General features: G+C 34.6%; 1 protein-coding gene across 8 annotated transcripts in view; it reads right to left on the minus strand.

Annotated features, from left to right (window-relative positions):
- Positions 1-22,500, minus strand: part of TBCK (TBC1 domain containing kinase) — a 243,420-nt gene that overhangs the window by 98,103 nt on the left and 122,817 nt on the right. The window lies entirely within an intron of this gene.

The raw sequence follows: 22,500 nt of genomic DNA on the forward strand, positions 1-22,500 counted from the left end.
AATAATGAAATTAGAACACTCCGTAACAACATACACAAAATAAACTCAAAATGGATTAGAGACCTAAATGTAAGGCCAGACACTATAAAACTCTTAGAGGAAAACATAGGCAGAACATTCTATTACATAAATCTCAGTAAGATCCTTTTTGACCCACCTCCTAGAGAAATGGAAATTAAAATAAAAATAAACAAATGGGACCTAATGACACTTAAAAGCTTTTGCACAGCAAAGGAAACCATAAACAAGACGAAAAGACAACCCTCAGAATGGGAGAAAATATTTGCAAACGGAGCAACTGACAAAGGATTAATCTCAAAAATTTACAAGCAGTTCAGTATCAGAAAAACAAACAACCCAATCGCAAAATGGGCAGAAGACCTAAATAGACATTTCTCCAAAGAAGATATACAGATTGCCAACAAACACATGAACGGATGCTCAACATCACTAATCATGAGAGAAATGCAAACCAAAACTACAATGAGGTATCACCTCACACCAGTCAGAATGGCGTTCATCAAAAAATCTACAAACAATAAATGCTGGAGAGGGTGTGGAGAAAATGGAACCCTCTTGCACTGTTGGTGGGAATGTAAATTCATACAGCCACTATGGAGAACAGTATTGAGGTTCCTTAAAAAACTAAACTAAACTAAAAATAGAACTACCATATGACCCAGTCCCACTAATGGGCATATACCCTGAGAAAACTAAAAATAATTCAAAAAGAGTCATGTACCAGAATGTTCATTGCAGCTCTATTTACAATAGCCAGGACATGTAGGCAACCTAAGTGTCCACTGACAGATGAATGGATAAAGAAGATGTAGCACATATATCCAATGGAATATTACTCAGTCATAAAAAGAAATGAAATTGAGTTATTTGTAGTGAGGTGGATGGACCCAGAGTCTGTCATACAGAGTGAAGTAAGTCAGAAAGAGAAAAACAAATACTGTATGCTAACACATATATATGGAATCTAAAAAAAAAAACAAAAAAATAAAATGGTTCTGAAGAACCTAGGGGCAGGACAGGAATAAAGATGCAGACGTAGAGAATGGACTTTAGGACACAGGGAGGGGGAAGGGTAAGCTGGGACGAAGTGAGTGACATGGACATATATACACTGCCAAATGTAAAATAGATAGCTAGTGGGAAGCAGCCGCATAGCACAGGGAGATCAGCTCGGTGTTTTGTGACCACCTAGAGGGGTGCGATAGGGAGGGTGGGAGGGAACCGCAAGAGGGAGGGGATATGGGGATATATGTATACGTATAGCTGATTCACACTGTTATACAGCAGAAAGTAACATACTATTGTAAAGCAATTATACTCCAATAAAGATGTTAAAAAAAAAATGAAATAGCTAGGGAATTCCCTGGCAGTCCAGTGGTTAGGACTCCATGCTTCCACTGCAGGGGACACGGTTCAACCCCTGGTCAGGGAACTAAGATAGAGCAAGTCATGTGGCCAAAAAAAAAAAGCTAGTATTCTACCTGAAGGTTTTATCTAACAGTAAGTATTTTTATTATTGCAAATAAAATGAGCTTCCTAAGATGTCAGAATTGACTTTCTGAAGTTACTAGATTGGACCATTTGAAGCTGCTGATATGGAACAATTTTGACCTACAAAAACCTACTTTTGTAAGCAAATAACATGTTCTCCTGTATAGTAAAAAGTACTGGATTTGGACTCCAAATGCCAGTTGCTAACTTATATAATAATGAGTAATCTATAACCTCACTGTGTTTCAGTTAGTTCAAGAGAATAATGGAGATAAAAACTATTCAATACTGTTGTAATAATTATACAAGGTAAAAAAAATTTAAACAGCTTTATAAACTCTAAAAGTGATTCAAAGTTCTTATAACTAGCGATTATCTACATTGCCCAAATTTTCTATTCACAATTTATCTTTTGAAATAAAGCTTACTATATGAGAATTAATGATGTACAAACTTAAGTTCAGGTATAAATATTTCTCCATCCCAATGTGTCCATAAAGGCTACCCTACTGTTTATTTAATTGAACTGAACTAAAATTGAATTCTTAGTGTATTCAAGGTATGGTATTAAGTCCTGAGGGATCATAAAGATGAGTAATTGCTGAGAGATGTTGGAGTTTGGTCCAGTCAGAGTGAGAGTTCCTATTGAGCACCTTGGGTATTTAGTTAAGGACCTAGACATGGCATATTCTTAGACTAAATAAAACATTAAAAGAGATGTACTTTAAAACAAATACAACCAAATTAATATGAACAAAAGAGCCCACCAGTTATTTAACTGTCTAGCAGAACAAATTTCAGCATTCTTTAAAGGAAGATGATAAAATCCAGACTCCTTACAATGTACCTTTATCAATATCCACTATATAATAAATAACTAGATATGCAAAGCAGAAAAATGTCACCTATTATCAAGAGAAACAGAGTCCATAGAAACAGTCCTACAAGATAATCCAGAATTGGAATTAGCAGACAAGGACTTTAAAATAATTACTATAAATATGTTCAAGTTCTTAAAGGAAAATACAGTCAAAGGGAATGGACAGGGAAATGCAAACAACACAAAAGAGCCAAACTGAAATACTAGAAGAGAAAAGTACATTATTTGAAATCTACTGATAGGTCTTAAAATCAAGATAAATACAGAGAGCCCTGCACTGGAGCACAACACAGTCAACCTGCTAAAAACCAAAACTAAAGAGGAAACACAAGTCTAAAGGAAGGAATGAAGAGCAATGATAATGGGAAATATGGTGGTAAATATTAACATAAAAATCTATCTTTTTGCTTCTCTTAAGATGTTTAAAAGGCAATTAGCTATTTAAATCCCAAATAACAATATTACATTGTGGAGTTTATTACAACTGGAGATGTAAAATACATAGCAAAAACAGTACAATATATGGCAGGTAAATGGAATAACACTGTTGCAAAGTTCTTACATTTTCCATAAAGTTGTACAATATGAACTCTATGTAAAGTGTGATAAGTTAAGACATAGATCATAGACAGTAGAGCAATAACTAAAAGATAATTCAAAAGGCAAAACTAAAAGTCAATAAAGGTATTAAGATGAAATGTTAAAACTATTTAATCAACTCAAAGAAGTCAGAAAAGGAAGAAGAGAAACACAGAGCAGATGCAACAACTAGAAATAAACCCAACCATATGAATAAACATATCAAAAGCAAATGGACTGAATATTCTATTTAAAAGGAAATAAATTTCAGACCGAGTAAACAGAGCAAGAAACATTATATGCCTAAATTATGTCTAACATATGTCTAGACAATTATAAGTCTGAACATGATAAATTTTAAATATACAATATTTAAGTTTAAAGCCACAGTATATGTGTGTGTGTGTGTGTGTATATATATATATATATAAAGTTTTAAAATTAAAATTATAGGTTGAAAATATAGAAAAGATACCATATAAGGACTAAGCATAAGAAAGCTCATGTGATTATACTAATATCAGAAAAAGCAGAGTCCAAGATGAGGAGTATTACTGAGATAAAGAAGCACATTTCATAATGATAATAGACTCAATTCAAGATGACATAACAATGCTAAGTTTATAGGCATTCCTTAAGAGAGCTTCAAAATATAAAAGCAAAAGCTGATAGCATTAAGGTTGAAATAGACAAATCCACAGTCATAGTTGAGGAGCTTAATACCTCCCTCCTATAATTTACAGGACAAAGAGGGGAAAAGCCCAGTAAGGATAAAGAAGACTGAAACATTACTGTTGACCTATCTGACATTTATACAGCACTACACTTAAAAACTACATTGTTTTAATGTGCATGTGGAACATTTAATAAGATAGACAATCAGCTTACATAAAGTAAGTTTCAACAAGTTTTTTAAATGAAAATTTTGACCATAAAAGTCACAAGGGAAATTATTAAATATTTTTGAAACAATAATACTGAAAATACAGCATAACAAAATTTGTCAAATGTAGCTAAAGAAGTTCTCAGAGGCACTTATATTAGAAAAGATGAAAGTTATAATTCAATGATCTAAGTTTGGTCCTTAAGCAGCAAGAAAAAGACAGTACACTAAATCCAAAGAGTAGATGAAAGGAAATAAAAGACAAAAAAAAAAAAAAAGAAGAGAAAGAAAAACAGAAATATTGGTGAAATTGATAAACCCTAGCAAGAATATCAAGACGAGAAAAAAGCAAATTATCAATATCAGGAAACAAAGGAGATATCACTACAGATGCATCAAACATTAAAAGGATACCAAGCAATATTATGAACAACTCTATGCAAATAAATTTGAAAGTAGATAAAATATACAAACTCCTTGGAAAATGCAATTTACCAGAACCACAATTTGACACAAGAAGAAATAGGCAATCTGTGTAGTCACCTATCTTTACAGAAATTAATTCTTAATTAAAACATTCCCACAAAGGAAACTCCAGGTCGATATGGTTTCACTGGTAAAATTTATCAAATATTTAAAGAAGAATTTCCAACAATCTTACACAGATTTATTATGAAGAGAGAAGAAAAGTGAATACTCCCAACTTGTTTTAAGAGTATAACCTTAAATAACCCTCATACAACCCAGTATAATCCTGATACCAAAATCTGAGAAAGATATTATAAGGAAATTCAAAACCAGTATCTCATGCACACAGACATAAAATCCTTAATAAAATGTTAGTTACGTGTCGTAGGCTGAAAAATGCCCCCCCAAAAGACGTAAATATCTTAAGCCTCAAAACCTATGAATGTTACCTCATATGGCAAAAGAACCTTGAAAATGTGATTAAGTTAAGGATCTTGAGATGGGGAGATCATGCTGAATTATCCAGCTGGGCCTGATGTAATTATAAGTAATTGTATAAGAAGGAGCAGCAGTTCAGAGAGAGTAGAAAGAGATGTGACAATACTATGTAGCTGGCTTTAAAGATGGAGGAGGGGCACAGACAAAAGAATGCAGGTGGTCCCTAGAAGTTGGCAAAAAAGGAAACGGATTGTCCCCTCAGAGCCTCTAGAAGGAACCAGCCCTGCTGACACCTTGACTTTAGCCCAGTAAGGATGATTTTGGACTTCTGGTCTCCAGAAGTATAAGATAATAAATATGTCCTGTTTTAAGCCACTTTGTGGTGATTAGTTACAGCAGCAATAGAAAACTAATACACAAAGGTATATCCTAGGGATTAACCCAGAAAGGTAAACTGTTTTTCTATTCACAACACTTCTGACATCAAATGTGTAGGGTGTTTCCTCACACCAAACAACCAATTCTCCAACTCTCTGGATACCAAATGAGCATCCTACAATTCAATTCAGTTCTGACACCAATTACTTGGTAAATTAGCACAGACCCTGCAGGTTAAGGGCTCAATCTCACAAGACTGCCTCCATTTCAGATGCCAGTAACAACTCCAAGGATGTCATCTGTACTTCTGATCAACTGGCTATAAATTGAGAGTTGACAATTCCCTTCTCAGGTTTGATAATTTGCTATGACAACCCACAGAACTCAAGGAAACACTTTACTTACCTTTATGAGTTTATTATAAAGGATACAAATAAACAGCCAGATGAAGAGGTACAGAGGGCAATGTTCAGAAAGATCCTGAGTGCAGGAGCTTCTATCCTCAGGGATGAGGCGAACCTCGCAGCATATGGATGTGTTCACCAAACCAGAAGCTCTCTAAACCTTTTAGCTTAGTTATTTTTATAGAGGCTTCATCACATACCCAGGAGTAATTATTAACTCAATCTCCAGCCTCTCTCCCCTCCCAGGAGGATAGGGGGTGGAATTGAAAGTTCCAAACTTTGATTTATTACCCATCCTCATACTGAAGCTCTCAGGGAGCCCATCAAGAGTCATCTCATTAGAACAAAAGGTGCTCCTATCACCCAGGAAATTCTAAGGGATTTAGGAAATTTGTGTCAGAAACAAAGGCAGAAAACAGATATATAAAACCAGATATAGAAGCCTCTTAGATAGCCTCATCTACCAGAGGGCAGACAGCAGAAGCAAGAAGAACTACAATTCTGCAGCATGTGGAACGAAAACCATATTCACAGAAAGATAGACAAAATGAAAAGGCAGAGGACTATGCACAAGATGAAGGAACAAGATAAAACGCAAGAAAAACAACTAAATGAAGTGGAGATAGGCAACCTTCCAGAAAAAGAATTCAAAATAATGATAGTGAAGATGCTCCAGGACCTCAGAAAAAGAATGGAGGCAAAGATCGAAAAGATGCAAGAAATGTTTACCAAAGACCTAGAAGAATTAAAGAACAAACACCTAGAAGAATTAAAGAACAAAAAAACAGAGATGAACAATACAATAACTGAAATGAAAAATACACTAGAAGGAATCAATAGCAGAATAACTGAGGCAGAAGAACGAATAAGTGACCTGGAAGACAGAATGGTGGAATTCATTCTCACAGAACAGAATAAAGAAAAAAGAATGAAAAGAAATGAAGACAGCCAAAGAGACCTCTGGGACAACATTAAATGCACCAACATTCGCATTATAGGGGTCCCAGAAGGAGAAGAGAGAGAGAAAGAACCCAAGAAAATATTTGAAGACACTATAGTCGAGAAGGTCTGTAACATGGGAAAGGAAACAGCCACCCAAGTCCCAGAAGCGCAGAGAGTCCCAGGCAGGATAAACTCAAGGAGAAACACGCTGAGACACACAGTAATCAAATTGACAAAAATTAAAGACAAAGAAAAATTATTGAAAGCAACAAGGGAAAAATGACAAATAACATACAAGGGAACTCCCATAAGGTTAACAGCTGATTTCTCAGCAGAAACTCTAAAGCCAGAAGGGAGTGGCATGATAGACTTAAAGTGATGAAGGGAAGAACCTACAACTAAGATTACGTTACCCAGCAAGGATCTAATTCAGATTCAATGGAGAAATCAAAAGCTTTACAGACAAGCAAAAGCTAAGAAAATTCAGCACCAGCAAACCAGCTCTACAACAAATGCTAAAGGAACTTCTCTAAGTGGGAAACACAAGAGAAGAAAAGGACGTACAAAAACAAACCCAAAACAATTAAGAAAATGGTAATAGGAACATACATAGCAATAATTACCTTAAATGGGAATGGATTAAATGCTCCAACCAAAAGACACAGGCTCACTGAATGGATACAAAAACAAGACCCATCTATATGCTGTCTACAAGAGACGCACTTCAGACCTAGGGACACATACAGATGAAAGTGAAGGGATGGAAAAAGATATTCCACGCAAAAGGAAATCAAAAGAAAGGGGGAGTAGCAATACTCGTAACAGATAAAATAGACTTTAAAATGAAGACTGTTACAGAGATAAGGAAGGACACTACATAATGATCAAGGGATCAATCCAAGAGGATATATCAATTATAAATATATATGCACCCAACATAGGAGCACCACAATACATAACGCAACTGCTAACAGCTATAAAGGAGGAAATCAACAGTAACACAGTAATAGTGGGGGACTTTAACACCTCACTTACACCAATGGAAAGATCATCCAGACTGAAAAGTAATACGGAAACAGAAGCTTTAAATGACACAATAGACCAAACAGATTTAATTGATATTTATAGGACATTCCATCAAAAAACAGCAGATTACACTTTCTTCTCAAGTGCACACGGAACATTCTCCAGGACAGATCACATCTTGGGTCACAAATCAAGCCTTGGTAAATTTAAGAAAACTGAAATCATATCAAGCATCTTTTCTGACCACAATGCTATTAGATTAGAAATCAATTTCCAGGAAAAAAACGTGAAAAACACAAACACATGCAGGCTAAACAATACGTTACTAAATAATCAAGAGATCATTGAAGAAATCAAAGAGAAAATCAAAAAGTACCTAGAGACAAATGACAATGAAAACACAATGATCCAAAACCTATGGGATGCAGCAAAAGCAGTTCTAAGAGGGATATTTGTAGCAATACAATCCTACCTCAAGAAAAAAAAATCAAATAAACAATATAAACTTACACCTAAAGGAACTAGAGAAAGAAGAACAAACAAAACCCAAAGTTAGTAGAAGGAAAGAAATCATAGCGATCAGAGCAGAAATAAATGAAATAGAAACAAAGAAAACAACAGCAAAGATCAATAAAACTAAAAGATGTTTCTTTGAGAAGATAAAATTGATAAACCATTAGCCAGACTCATTAAGAAAAAGAGGGAGAGGACTCAAATCAATAAAATTATAAATGAGAAAGGAAAAGTTACAATGGACACTGCAGAAAGACAAAGCATCCTAAGAAACTACTACAAACAACTCTATGACAATAAAATGGACAACCTGGAAGAAATGGACAAATTCTTAGAAAGGTATAACCTTCCAAGACTGAACCAGGAAGAAACAGAAAATATGAACAGACCAATCACAAGCACTGAAATTGAAACTGTGATTTAAAATCTTCCAACAAACAAAAGCCCAGGACCAGATGGCTTCACAGGTGAATTTTATCAAACATTTAGAGAAGAGCTAGCACCCATCCTTCTCAAACTCTTCCAAAAAATTGCAGAGGGAGGAACACCCCAAACTCATTCTATGAGGCCACCATCACCCTGATATCAAAACCAGAAAGAGATACAAAAAAGGAAATTACAGACCAATATCACTGATGAATATAGATGCAAAAATCCCCAACAAAATACTAACAAACAGAATCTAACAACACATTAAAAGGATCATACACCATGATCAAGTGGGATTTATCTCAGGGATGCAAGGATTCTTCAATATACTCAAATCAACCAATGTGGTACACCATACTAACAAATTGAAGAATAAAAACCATATGATCATCTCAACAGACGCAGAAAAGGTTTTGACAAAATTCAACACCCATTTTTGATAAAAACTCTCCAGAACGTGGGCACAGAGGGAACCTACCTCAACATAATAAAGGCCATATATGACAAACTCATAGCAAACATCATTCTCAATGGTGTAAAACTGCAAGCATTTCCTCTAAGATCAGGAACGAGACAAGGATGTCCACTCTCACCACTATTATTCAACATAGTTTTGGAAGTCCTAGCCATGGCAATCAGAGAAGAAAAAGAAATAAAAGTAATACAAATTGGAAAAGAAGTAAAACTGTCACTTTTGCAGATGACATGATACTATACATAGACAATGCTAGAGATGCCACCAGAAAACTACTGGAGATAATCAATGAATTTGGTAAAGTTGCAGGATACAAAATTAACACACAGAAATCTCTTGCATTCCTATACACTAACAACAAAAGATCAGAAAGAGAAATTAAGCGAACAATCCCATTCACCACTGCAACAAAAAGAATAAAATACCTAGGAATAAACCTACCTAAGGAGGTAAAAGACCTGTACTCAGAAAACTATAAGACACAGATGAAAGAAATCAAAGGTGACACAAACAGATGGAGAGATAGACCATGTTCTTGGATTGGAAGAATCAGTATTGTGAAAATGACTATACTACCTAAAGCAATCTACAGATTCAATGGAACCCTTATCAAATTACCAATGGCATTTTTTAGAGAAGTAGAACAAAAAAAATCTTAAAATTTGTATGGAGACACAAAAGACCCTGAATAGCCATAGCAAACTTGAGGGAAAAAATGGAGCTGGAGGAATAAGACTCCTGGACTTCAGACTATACTACAAAGCTATCATAATTCAAGACAATATGGTACTGGCATAAAAACAGAAATACACATCAATGGAACAGGATAGAAAGCCCAGAGGTAAACCCACACACCTATGGTCAACTAATCTATGACAAAGGAGGCAAGGATGTACAATGGAGAAAAGACAGTCTCTTCAATAAGTGGTGCTGGGAAAACTGGACAGCTACATGTACAAGAATGCAATTAGAACACTCCCTAAAACCATACACAAAAGTAAACTCAAAATGGATTAAAGACTTAAATATAAGACTGGACACTATAAAACTTACAGGAAAACATAGGAAGAATACTCTTTGACATAAATCACAGCAAGACCCTTTTTCACCCATCTCCTAGAGAAATGGAAATAAAAACAAAAATAAACAAATGGGACCTAATGAAACTTAAAAGCGTTTGCACAGCGAAGGAAACTATAAACAAGACGAAAAGACAACCCTCAGAATGGGAGAAAATATTTGCAAACGAATCAACGGACAAAGGATTGACCTCCAAAATATATAAACAGCTCATGCAGCTCAATATTAATAAAACAAACAACCGAATCAGAAAATGGGCAGAAGATCTAAATAAACATTTCTCCAAAGAAGACATACAGATGGCCAAGAGGCACATGAAAAGATGCTCAACATCACTAATTATTCGAGAAATGCAAATTAAAACTACAACAAGGGATCAGCTCACACTGGTTAGAATGGGCATCATCAGAAAATCTACAAACAACAAATGCTGGAGAGGGTGTGGAGAAAAGGGAACCCTCTTGCACTGTTGGTGGGAATATAAATTGATACAGCCACTATGGAGAACAGTATGGAGGTTCCTTAAAAAACTAAAAATAGAATTACCATATGATCCAGCAATCCCACTACTGGGCATATACACAGAGAAAACCATAATTCAAAAAGACACATGCACCCCAATGTTTACTGCAGCACTATCTACAATAGCCAGGTCATGGGAGCAACCTAAATGCCCATCAACAGACGAATGGATCAAGAAGATGTGGTACATATACACAATGGAATACTATTCAGTCATAAAAAGGAAGGAAATTGGGTCATTTGTCGAGACATGGATGGACCTAGAGACTGTCATACAGACTGAAGCAAGTCAGAAAGAGAAAAGCAAATATCATATATTAACGCATATATGTGGAATGTAGAAATATAGTAGAGGTGAACCAGTTTGCAAGGCAGAAATAGAGACACAGATGTAGAGAACAACGGTACAGACACCAAGGGGGAAAAGTGGGCAGGGGTGGTGGTGGGATGCACTGGGAGATTGGGATTGACATATATACACTAATATGTATAAAACAGATAACTAGTAAGAACCTGCTGTATAAAAAAAAATAAAATTCAAAAATTAAAAAAAGAATAAAAACCACCCCCAGATATGTAGTTCTTATTATGTCACACGCAGGAATCCAAGGTTGGTTTAACAACTGAATATCAATTAATGTAATTTTCCAACTTAACATAATTAAGGAGAAACACCATATGATTATCATAATAGATGCCGAAGAAATGTGACATAATTCAATACCCATTCATTATAAACACTCTTAGCAAACAAGGAAAAGAAGTGAACTTCCTCAATCTGATAAGGGTATTATGAAAAATCTAGAGCTAACATCAAACTTATTAGTGAAATATCATTTTTTTTCCTCCTAAGAATGGGAGCAAGGTAAGAATGTCTGTTTCCACCAATGTTATTCAACATGTATTGAAGGTCCTAGTCAGTGCAATAAAATAAGAAAAATAACAGAAAGGCATAAGAATTAGAAAGGAAGAAATAAAACTGTCTTTATTCTCAGACAATTGGTTGTTTATATTTAGAAAAAAAAAATCTAAGGAATCTACAGAACTATAAGAACTAGTAAATGGATTTAGCAGATGGAAGGATACAGTGGTAGAAAAATCAATTGAATTTCTATGTACTATTGACAAATAATTGGAAAATAAATTTTAAAATTTGATATAAAGTAGAATCAAAAGCACAAAATATCTAAGAATAAATTTAACAAAGAATAAGCAAAATATTATACTGCAAACTACAAACATTGCTGAGGGAAATTAAAGAAGAGCTAAATAAATGGAGATATACCATGTTCATGGATTGGAAGATTCGATATTGATAAAACTGCAATTCTGCCTAAATCTGATCTATAGTTTGAAGCAATTCCAATCAAACTACCATAAGTTTTGTTGTAGATTTTTTGACAGAAATTAGGAGCAGGGCACTTTAATAGGAAAAGGAGAGCCTTATCAACAAAAGGAGCTGAAATAATTGAATAAATAAATCGCACAAAAAATGGAATTCAACCTCAAACTCATACTATATAATGAAATCAATGGTATCATAGACCAAAACATAAAAATCATAATAATAAAGCTTCCAGAAGAGAACATAAGAGAGTATCTTAATGAAATTGAAGTAGGCAAACATATCTTAGAGAGGATACATTATCTGAGGAGTCTGGCTGCTAGACAAAAATCTATACATGATTTTTCAGGCTCAACCATGGGCAATTTCAATGCCTTTACCTAGCAGGCCTCATGAGGGAACGCTGCCCTCCCCACGCCAGACTTGGTACACAGCCAACACACTGTAGTCTCTAAAAGCTGTTGCTTTTACAGTCAGAACAATGGCTGGTAATGGGGGAGTGGTCATTGACTAGGAGGGTGGTGAGATGAGAGAATTGTCTGGGGCAATGCAAATATTCTATATCTTGATTGAGAGTGTTGGTTACATGGATGTTTATAACTGTCAAAGATGCAGAATTGCTCATTAAGCCCTGTATGTTCATCTGTAAATCTTATTTTAATTAAAAACATGTTTAAATATTGAGAGAAACATACAAAAAAAGAAAGCACAAGGTTTGTGCATCTTCTTTTCCTATAAAGTTGTGTGTGTGTGTGTGTCTGTGTATGTGAAATTTTCAGTTGGATCAGAATGTAGAGGCTAGATTTGGGGTTATATATTAATTGTTCAATTACACAGAATCATTTATTATACTATTAAAAATTTTAGAACATTTGAATAATTTCTTTAACATCCAAGACAATAAGGGTGATCTGCAACCAGTTAATCTACCTGTCTCAACAATGACTTCTTTTTTTGACACAAAGAGTTTATTTATAAAAAGAAGGTGAGAAGCATTCTAGGTATTGACGGTCTATGACATGAAAACATGCCAACAATAATACAGTAGAATGTTCACTGTTGAAAAGACAGAAAACTGTAAGAATGCTTATCTTACTAACAGAAAACAAGGTTAATGGAATAAACTATATACAGTATGAAGCATTCTCCAAAAGGTAAATTGTAAGGACAGTATCCCATGATATCCTCAGGTTGATAGCACCTCTATCACCATTTAATGTACTGAGATGAAGTATATTACAGCCTTCTAAAGAAACACCCAATAATCTTGAATAACTCACTGATCCACATTTTAAGATTATTTGCAATGAGTATCAAATGCAGTTCAAGGAACATACGGATAGAATGTTATTAGTAGATAAAGAGATTCTCAAACAGAAGAAATCTGCAGTGGGAGACCAACTTACTAAGATTTTACAGGTGCTAAAGAGAGATAGCGTCTGAAAGTTCTCTCGGGACTTTGTCATGTAAATTATTTTGGTAAAGATCTAAATTTCAATAGATACTACTTTACCATATTCTTGAACTTATCCCTGGCCAGCTGCTCTCTTTCCACTACTTAGAATTATAGCATTTTAGAAGTGTTCAATCCATTTTTCACACTACACCTAGAATCATTTTTCCTAAAATATAAATCTGATGTCATTTTTCTGTTTAACACTTTCTAATTGCATATAGAATAAAATCCAAATTCCTCAGCATGTCATGCAAGGTCCTCAAAATCAGGACTCTGTCTTTTCACCAATCACTATCACCACCATCAGCAGTATTTCCCCAGCCCATCCACTCTAGTTATCTCTCATCCTACCCTCTAGTCACTCTATTAGCATCCCACTTAAATTATGATGGTCATGCAGTCACACACATCCGTGTCATCCTTATGCTGTTTTCTAAGCCTCCAATGCCTTCTTCCCATCCTCCTACAGGGCTGGTACTATGTCTTATCTTTATGGCTCTGGTGCACAGTACTGTGTCTGTCATATAATTGTGTTTATTAAACAAGTGTTGAATGAATAAACTTACCTATCCTAAGGTCTCACAGAAAGTGGTCAAAATTTCCTGACAACCAATTCATCCACTTTAGGTGCTTCTCAGCTCAAAACTACTAAAGCAAAGTTGATGAGTCTCATTGATAAATATTATTGAATGTTTCCCAAAAGTAAGTCTCCCCTTGCCTTGCCTTTTGTTCTAAATGTGGTATTTTTCATAAGCCCACATATACTGGGGTTTAGCCTTACTGACGCTATTATTAATCTATATAATATTTTTGGATGACGTATCCTTGTTATGTGGTCCTTTTCAAATTCTTAGTTCAATTCATGCTTTAAACATCATGAAGATCACAAAAAATTTCCCTGTGCTTCTGGCAGGGAGCAGGGAAAAGCAGCCATGGAAAATATGCCCAGATAATTTTGTCCTCCTTAAAAGGCCTGCCCTCAGAGGAAACTATTTCACCAGAGCCTAAGTGACCTGGGGGAAGGAAAATATCTAACTCCAGCCCCTCCAGCCTTCCTGACTCACCTAAGGGTCCATTTCCCCCCCTCTCCCCGGCAAGAGGAAGCACTTGTGAAGGTCACAGCCTGGGGCACAGGCTCAATGAAAGACTGAGACCTAATTATAGGAATATAGAACACTTCCCCTTCCCTACACATCAATAGGGCTCCTGTATAATAACAGGGGAACACAACCAAAAGAACTGCATGTCTCAGACCTTACTTAAGGAGTCTTTAGGAAAACCCAAAGATAACAGGGGAGACAAAAAAAGGATACCAGAGGAAATTTTAGTCTCTGACTAATCTTAAATTATACTTGTCTTTTTGTCACTCAAAATCCCTATCAGTGCCTCAGTTTTTCATCTAGGTGTCCCATAAACATCTTAAACACACAGCTAGAACGTTACTATCTTTCCTAGTACCAGGCCCACTCACTCATCCCTAGCTTGCCCCCACTTCCTACCTCAGTTAAGATGTATGAATACATTTACACACCTAACATTCCACTGGATTCCAAATCCTATTGATTTTACAGAGCAATTCTGAGAGGGAAGTTGAATTTCCTCACTGAAAAATTGAAGAACTAATGCACAAGCTAGTCAGGTGACTTAATGGAACCAGGAGGTAATACTATATGTAATTAATATAATTCAAATTAGATGTGTTAGTCATAGTTACAGGGTACCATTGGATCACCTTTAAATAATTAGGCATGAATGCTCTGGGCCAGTACAGGAATGATAAACCAGTAGTAAGATTAATTATTAATTATGCACATACATACATATACATATTATATACACATACACTTAAATATTTGTTGAATGAATGACTAACTATATTTAAAAACACAATCTTGCTTACGCAGTCTAAGGGGAAAGGATGGTACAATGTTACTGGGCTACTACTTTAATTCACTCAGCCTTTCAAATCCATGATATGTGCATGCACTTACTGGCACATTTTACTAAGCATCTATCATCTCTGATGCTTAATGCCTACAATGAAGTGACAAAAAGTTGGAAATGCAATCAGCATTACTGATATATGGATACTTAAACTGTTTTCTATTCTTAACATAATTGTCTTTATCATTTAGCAGTTGAGTAGGTAGATACTATGATGCAAAACAGCTGGTGTTGATAATGGCACACAGATCACTTCAGAAAAAAGAACAATGCAGCAGCTTGCAAGATTTAGCACCAGATCAGCAGTTAAAATCATTTTCTCTTTTTCTTTTACACTTAATAGTGAATCCAAAACAAAACTGGAAATCTGATTTTTTTGGCAACAGAACCTTGTGTTCAAGTTCAATAAGCATTTTTCTTATGACTGATACAGGCTTGTACTGAAGGATTGAAATGGTTTACATTTTTCAAGGTAATCCAATGTAGTTTCTTAAAATAAAAGAAAACTCTAGTTATTTCCTCTATGTTACATAACACTGACTAACTAGTCTATAAACACATTGGTATATTCTCTCTCTTCTTTTTCTCTAATCTAGTTTATTAGCTTGTTTTTTATTTTATTTGTTTTGACTCAGCACACTCACACTTGGAGGAGACATGTAGTAAGACGTTATTTTCTATTCTGTTGAAGATCACCATTTAAGATAGGCAGCACATCAGATTACAGCTGACCCCTGAACAACATGGGCTTTGAATTGCACAGGTCCACTTATACATGGATATTTTTCAATAGTAAATATCACAGTACTACACAATCCACGGTTGGTTGAATCTGTGAATGCAGAACCGCAGATACTGAAGCAACAGTGGGTATGGAGGAACCGCAAATACAGAGGAACTGGTATACAGAGGGCTGACTGTAAATTAGACCTGGATTTTCAAATGTGGGGAGGAAAGGCGCCCCTACCCCCACATCGTTCAAGGGGTTAACTGTACTTTCACTTTTGTGCAGAGATATAAGGCTAGATAGAGGAGGGAGAAGAAATGGGACCCATGAGTATTATTATATTATTAAAATAAAAATCACATATGGAACGATGTATGTTAAATGTCATTTTAGGTAAGACATATATACACATTCTGGTCCTTACATTATTATTTGCATTATCCATCAGCAGTATATACAGGGAAATTTTAAACATAACTTCTAACTTTCCAAGATTTTGAGGTTGATTACTTTTAAGATACTTTGAAAGTGTAAAATGTTCTGTTTATTTTTTTGTCTTGCAAACCTAAGGCACATATAAACACTCAATAATAAAACAAATATAAACAAATTCCATCATTGATATCTTGAAACAAAGTATGTTTAATCACTGACTGAAACTATAAGATAATTTCTGTACTACTCAAAAAAATTCAGGAAGTAGAATCCCTGTCAATCATAAAACAAACCGCTTTCCTATGGAGAAGAGCCTTGAAACCTCCAGACCAGGTTTAAGATGTGTTAGTACTCTAATCTACTGTCAAATTTCAAGGTAAGTAGAAAATTCTGATCAACCCTGACCTTATTTTTCATTATAGTTCCCAACACATGACAGACCTTTAACTTTATAAACTATTTACATACTGCAAAATTAGTGGTATGCTTCAAGAGCAACAACTAGATCAGTGTTAAAAGAATTCTTCTGGCTTCTGAGATTCAGCTCACTATTTGAATCTTTACGACCCATTCTATTGGCTTTGTGTTTTTCATAAACATTTATTTTTGGCTTGGAAGTCATGTATTCTAACATCTGCTTTCAAATTTTCTCCTTTTCCCAAAAATAATGCAGTATTTCCCCCCCAACAAGGTGATAATAACCTAATGAGATTTTTAAAATAAATTTTCATGATTTTTATTTCACTGATTATACGATCATGTTAATAAAAACACATTAACTACTCTTTCATCTATCCCTGACCAATTTTAAACTCAGAAGAATTTAATATTCCATCTAAATCTTAATGTTAACATGTAATTTGTATGGGTGTGGTGGGAAGAGGAGGACCATAGCTAAAATCTCCATATTTAATTTCCATTATGATTGTCCTTTTGTAATTCCGCGAAGATGTGCTTAGAAATATACATGCATTAACATTACGTAGCTATAAGCAGAAAATGTGAATAATTATGATTCTCAGCTTCAAGTAAAATGGTATCAAATCTTAGAGGGCTGACAATACAAAACCTTCACCGAATAACTGGGTACTACCATTGCTCTACTTTTTCACCTCGTCAGCTCTCCACAAGCCAGAAAAAAGGAATTATGGATACCTACTGGGAGCACTTATGTTAAGAATCCTTTGCTTTTTGCTCATGATAGAGCTCCTTGAAAGGAATGTTCAGAGACCAGAATGCTCCACAAATATCAATATGGCATTCGATTTTGGGACCTGATGTTCTTTTCAGGGATACTTTTTCATTCTTTCAAAAACAATGAAAAGAAAGAAAATACTTCTACAAATTTATTTTTAAAATATCCCTAACGTGGCCTATAAGATCCTCCATGACCACTTTGTCCACCTCTCCATTCTCTTTTCTAACCACTTTCCCTTTTGCACTAAGTATACCACTCCAATTCCTTTAGTTATTTGGGGGGTTTCAAGCATTTTCTTCCCTCCATCTAGAAGATTCTCCCCTCTCTCCACTTCTCACTTTCCAATGTCAATTAATTTCAGCTATTACTTTTAAGATCACTCTCTTAGAGAAGGTTCTTTACCTCCCTCAGACTTGGTAGTGTCCTGTTATAAATTCCTATTGCTTTCTGTAGCACTTATCACCATTACAACTATTTATTTAATAAAGGAGTCATTAGTAGCCTACTGGCTACAATCAGTTATACTTGGCTCAAGTGTTACAGTTTTTAAAAATCTGGGCCACTGTTTACAATTGAGAGATTACATTATATTATGAAAACCCTATTTAACTTATATTTATCCCTAAATGAAAGCAAGAAACTGTTCATTGAACCCCACCCCCATTCAAAAAAAAGAAAAAAAAGAAAAAGAACGGAAAACAGAAAACCCAGATCACTTCTCATTGACCTTCTTTCCCACTCTCCTACCACAGGGATTGTCAAAAGTACCTTAAAAGTCTCTGATTTCGTAAACTAAATTGAATTTCCTCCTCACTCTCTCATTCTCATCGATTTCCAGTTCCATCTTGGGGATAAACAGAAAACTAATAAGACATGGCTTTAAAGAGTTTGCATATTTTAGTACTATACTCTAGCTCTTACTTTTTAATAACTTTAATAACTTTTCTCTCAGTCTCATATATTTGCCTGTTATTTGAAAAAAAATGGTTTGTATTTCTTATTATAGATCTTAGGCAACCTGGTACATAACTGCGTGGCTCAAAAAATGTATGGTTTTCATGAAATATTCCATGCTATGCTAAATAATGATAAAGACTGCATTACAAAATTGTTTTAAGTCAGAATAGATAAGTACCCTTTCCTAGCTACTTAAGATATTAATACAATATTTTTGAGGAATTAGTGAAGTGCTACATAACAGATACTACTGGTATTTTTCATGTATGTGTTGAAAATGAATTCTATTGTAAAGTATGTAGATAATATTGAGATAACACCTTAAATTTTTATTTAAAATGTTTTCTTTTAATTAAGCTTCTGTAATAAAACATACATCACACAACTAAGATGTTTCAGCCAACTGTTGATTTCTTCCTGCAAAATGGATTTACTTTTCATATGCTCAAGTCCCTTCAATATACTCAGTATTTCCTTCAAAAATAGTTTATATGTACGTATTTTTTTCTTTTAACAGTAAAGTAACTATTTTAATCTCTGAGAATAAATTAAGAGTTCTTCCATACAGATTTCCCAATTTCTTTGTATAGGTTCTCTAAGAAAAACTTCTTTCCTACTTTGAAAAATTCCTATCTTTGAAGATGTTCAGAGGTATAAAGATATGAATTATAAGAATTTATTTCAACCATAATAACATAAATATGTTGAATTAATTTTCAACTGTACAAAGAAAATACACCAACAAAACAAAAAAGCATTTAAACATCTCAGCCATTACAAATCCACTCTAAAATTATTACCATTTTGGTTTTATTCAGATTATCATACTCATCTTGAATACTGCTTGGATGTATCGTCAAAAAAAATTTTATTTTTAAGTCAGCCAGATGGGCACTATAGCAGAATAATATCAGAGAGCAGGCTGAAGGCTGACGGACCTCATCCTATAGTTGGGCTTACAGGGTGGTAACCTTGGAAACTGTGGCCAACATCCAGTGTTGCATGGCGCTATGAAAAACCCAGTATTTCTTCCAAAATACCCTACCACTATTTTGAGATTGTATGAGAAATGCCAAATAGACTGCTCTCATGGTTATTTCCTTTAGTACTAAAATAACACACATACCAATACATGTCAAGAACTTTCAGCAAAATTTTCTAGCACCACTTGTACTTCCTTGGAATGTGACATCACACTATACCATTTACTAAAGGGAAATGAAGTTGGAAGCAGTTTTTGGCAAAAATAATAATGCCTTTCTGCTGTGTTCTCTCTTCAAGAACTAAAGGGTTAGTACGACGTTAAGAAAAGGAGGAAGAAAGGAGAGGGAACTTACAAAGATTGAATGTTACACATTCTTTGCATGTTTAAAATATTACATGCTACATGTACTTTAAAAAATAGTTACGCATATTTGGTACCAGGTTTTGTGTCAGGTACATTATGCATATTATCTTTCATGCTCACCCTAACACTAAAGCAGATATTTTTATCTGCATTTTACTGAAACTTTCATAATGTATAGGATTCTCTTTCCAGTGAGGTTAACAACTTGTCCAGGTTCACACAGCTACTATATGCCAGAGCTGGGAGGTAAACTCATATCTATTTCAATCTACAGATCACTCTTTTCAGTGGCAGAACCATACTGAAAGTTTCCCAATTCACACAGGTAGTGAGTGGTGCAATTAGGACTCAAACCCATATGTCTTGACTCCAAAGACTGTGCTCTCTATCTACTATACTGTGTTGTCTCTGAGCAATGAAAAGAGATATTCTTCTTAGTCATAATATACCTACATATATATACATTGAAGGCTTACTTGACTTCTTAGGTAATTCTCCATTGCTTTTGCTAATAAGGAAATCTATATGATTGATATCTACCTCAATAATATATAGAAAAAGCCAAATGGGGTGATTGCTTCATTTATTCTACCAATAGGAAAGCAGTCATGATAGAAAGGAAAAAGTGAGGAAAATCATAATAATGATGATGATGGTAATAACATTAATAATAATAATCACTTACATAGCACTTGCTCTTTGCCAGGCACTGCTCTAAGTTGTTTAGTTGTACTGATTTATTTAGCACAACAATCCTATTAGGTAGGTACAATTATCATTTTCATATAAGCAGGGTTAAGGAAACAGATACAAAGAGGTTAAGTCATGTCCCTAAGGTCACACAACTGTAAGGGGTAGAGCTAGGATCTAAAACCCAGGTGACCTGGCTCCACATTCCATGCTCTTAACCACTAGCCTATTGGGACCCTCTTTGTAGAAAGAAACAACTAGAAAGGGACAACTTAAAAAAAAAAAAAAGCGAGGTTATTTTGTTTACAAGGTTACCAACTGGATGGTGGTTCCATCATATTACTGTCAACAGATGTTCTGAACAGTGAATTTGCTAATCTGCTTCAGCAAAGAATTTAGTTAAATTTGTTCTGATTGCTTACTTATGCTTTTAAACTCAGTTAAGTGGGGATTTCAGTAAAGCACAATATATTTAATAAATTCAAATTAATGTTTAATCCTAACCTATCTTTATCTACAAAGTCTATCTCAAGAATTAAGGTGAAATATAGAGTTAGCCTATCTCTTCTCATTTTGTAGACTTAAAAAATGGTTTTTTCTTTCTTTCAAACATGTTCCAAGCTTATGTCACATAATATTTTGCTTAGAAAAGGCGCAATCAGTGTGTTTGTGTGTATATTAATCTGGATTCACTTTTTAGGACTTCCCATGACCACTTCCCAGTTCCTTCAAGCATTAAGTACAGTTAGTGGGCTCAACGTGATGAAAAAAGACATCTATTAGATCTAATTAGAAAAGACATCTCAAATAAGTGCACCGTGATTAAAAATAAAAGGAAACACAGGTGTACTTAAAGGCAAAGTTTACATTGAACCCCTCCACCCTTCTTTTTTTTTAAGTCACATTTTTCTTATAAACTTTTTTTCTTCCCCAACTGGAATCATATAGTGACCAAGCAAATGAAGAGCCAGAATGATGGCAGTGAGGATCAATGCAATTCACATCGATAGAAGGCATCCTACTTTCAAAAGTAAGTAGTGTTTACCTTTTCAATGAGTCAGTTCTAACAAACATATACTCTTACTTTCTGATTTCAGAAATAATGACTTTAATGTACAAGCAGAATTACCACTAATCTGCTTATACAATATGAAAACAGATTCCTTCACCAGTGTATAACTGGAATATTTATGCACAAAATTGGAAAGGTATTAAATTTACTTTACTTGAAAATGCACAATCATCATTCGTAACATATATTTTTTAGACCTGACCAGAAAAATTCTTTTAATTCTAATCAATCATCCTCTGCTTACTTTGGCAATTTAGAAACAACAGGAAAATATCTGCACGGTACAGACAGTATTTGTAGTTTGCGAAACTAGCTTTTTTGTAACTGTTCAACACCAATAGGAAAAAAAGAGAGAGAACTTGATTTTCATAAAGAATCTCCCAGAAAAAAAAACATAAGAACTAAACTACTATTTGTTGATACAAGAAATAATTAACTTTAATTAAAGTTTGATAAGTTAGAAAGCTGATGGTGAATACTTTTAATTTGTGGGGAAAGGGGAAGTAGAAGTTTTAAAATAAATCCAATAATTTTTGTTATTATTTTCCCAAAAAGGATGAAGATTTTCAACAACAGGAAGATCATCCACTAAAAATAAAAACTGGGGTAGGCAGCAGGTTTCTTTTCTTTCTTTCTTTTTTTTTTAGTTTTTCCTCCAGCGTTATTGAGGTATAACTGACACAAAGAATTGTACATATTTAAAAAGTGTACAACAGGATGATTTGATATGCATATACTTTGTGGAATTATTATCACAATCACATTACCTAATACAGCTATCACCTCACATAGTTACTAT

This window comes from Balaenoptera borealis (genome assembly GCF_965194805.1).
Source record: "Balaenoptera borealis genome assembly, chromosome: 4".
NCBI classification, from domain to species: Eukaryota; Metazoa; Chordata; class Mammalia; order Artiodactyla; family Balaenopteridae; genus Balaenoptera; species Balaenoptera borealis.